Raw genomic sequence first — 2,081 nt, forward strand, 5'->3', positions numbered from 1 at the left:
GACCCCAGCTCAGGGATTCTATGGTAATTAAAGGCCCATTTACCGTTATTCTTAACTCCACACTGTGATGTCCCCATGCAAGTGTTCTATCGTTCAAACAACATTCTCCCCTAAAGCTGAGACCCTTTACCTGTCTCCTTCCCCCAGTGCTTTGGGGAGTGGCTAGCAGTGATGCTCTTGGCTCGTGACTGGATTTTACAGATCAGAGAGAGTCATCTATACCCTAGAAACAAAGTGCGCTCACACCAGCAGGCCGCCCTAACTGCCTCTGCAGCATGACTGGCTGTGGCGCTGAGGGCTTCCTTTCTTGACCGTGAAGGAGTTAATAAGAAAATGAAATCGCTTATTTCAGGAAATGTTTGAACACCGGAGAACTTGTCATTCATCATTAACGCAGTGACTGTGGTCCTGAGTGGAGGCAGGGGGACCCCTCCGTGGAGGTCCTTCCTGGCCCGAGGATCTCACAGGGCACAGAGGTCCCTCCCGACTAGTGCTGCCACCTGGTGCCCATCTCTGCTTCCGAGTGGGCATGTCAGTCATGCCACAGGCCCCTTCTGCCCCCTGCTGCTGGTTGAGAGACTTCCTAGACTCTCACCCAGCAAGAGGGCCAAAGAAGCAGTGCCAGGAACAGGCGTGTTTCTGGCTGCCCCTTCTGCTGGGCAGCAGCACTACTCAGCGAACTCAGCCATTTCTAAATCTGTCTTTGCTTCGACTGGAAGAGTCCCCATGCTCCCAAAACAAACAAACAAAAAACAAGTAAATAAAATTGCATCCCTTGATTCTCTCCAGGGAAACTGCTACAGAATGGGGGTTCTCTAAATGCAGAAAGATGCCTGTCCTGATCCGTCTGAAAAGTCCCTTCACGGTGAAGCTGGTGAGAAGCAAGGATAGATGTCACCTCTCCTCTCCCCAGCCCTCCCGCTGCCAGAGGTAGTCACACCAGTATGCAGTCTTCTGCCCCTCTTTTCTCTTTCTCTCACTGCCCTTCTCGCCATGCCTCGTTCTCTTTCTAGACTTGCCTCTCTTCCTTCTCGCCTACTGAACTCCGTGTGCACCAAATTATTCCAAGGAACATCCAGCTCTCCTTAGACTGAAGGAGTTGTCAACCTCTTAGCCAGGACAACATTTGCCAATAAAGACCTGCCTGTGTCCCAAAGCTGAGAAATTGTTTTCGTTGAGCACCTGGGAAAGGACGAGGACTTTGTGTTTTGTTCTGGTGCTGGTCTTGGATGGAGGGGGGAATGTGTCGCTCTGTGTCTTAGTCCAGTGGCCCTGCCATGTTTTCCTCAAGGATGTTCACTGAGCAACTACCCAGCTTTCTGCAGCTGAGCGTCCCCTCCAGGATTACAGCAGATGTTCAATGCTGTGCAGACATGAGGACGGGATGGGTGGGGGAAGCCAGGTGTCCTGTTTATGTGGGCCCCACTCCGTGTCAGAGCTCCCCTGCTGGCTCTCAGAACGCCCCTCTGTCTTCCTCTGAGAGGTACGAGGGAGAGGGATGACATGCACGGTGCTAGCTTTGTCCTGAGTAACACGAGTCCAGGTTACCGCCTGCACATGGCAGCTACCTGGAGGGGCTGGGTTAGGGTTACCTTGTTGCCTCCGAAGAGGCTCTCGTCTACCTCGCAGCTCACAGCTTTGGTCCGATAACGAGACCGATTCCTTGACCTGTTGGAAGTGGTGGAAGAGGAGCTCGTGACACCAGTTGTGCTTAACGGCTGCAGGGAGAGGCAAAAGGTTTCAGCCATCAGTACCGAGTACCATCTGGACCAGCCGTGGGCAAACTACAGCCCACGGGCCGGATCCGGCCCGTTTGAAATGAATAAAACTAAAAAAAAAAAAAGACCGTACCCTTTTATGTAATGATGTTTACTTTGAATTTATATTAGTTCACACAAACACTCCATCCATGCTTTTGTTTCCGGCCCTCCGGTCCAGTTTAAGAACCCATTGTGGCCGAGTCAAAAAGTTTGCCCACCCCTGCTCTGGACCCTTAGCAAGGTAAGCACTTCGTCAGCCCCTGCCAAGGTAGGTAGAGGTGCATGTGGAAAAGCCACAGGGGGCAAGTATCTGGATAGACC

At 52.0% G+C, this 2,081-nt stretch overlaps 1 long non-coding RNA gene across 1 annotated transcript; it reads left to right on the plus strand.

Annotated features, from left to right (window-relative positions):
* Window positions 1-600: 600 nt before the first annotated feature.
* Window positions 601-1,156, plus strand: LOC111824791. The gene is made up of 2 exons (XR_002827868.1): window positions 601-930; window positions 1,014-1,156. It is a non-coding gene; the product is annotated as an uncharacterized LOC111824791 (long non-coding RNA).
* The last annotated feature ends 925 nt before the right edge of the window (window positions 1,157-2,081 follow it).

This window comes from Myotis lucifugus, unplaced genomic scaffold (assembly GCF_000147115.1).
Source record: "Myotis lucifugus unplaced genomic scaffold, Myoluc2.0 scaffold_7103, whole genome shotgun sequence".
In the NCBI taxonomy this organism is placed as follows: Eukaryota; Metazoa; Chordata; class Mammalia; order Chiroptera; family Vespertilionidae; genus Myotis; species Myotis lucifugus.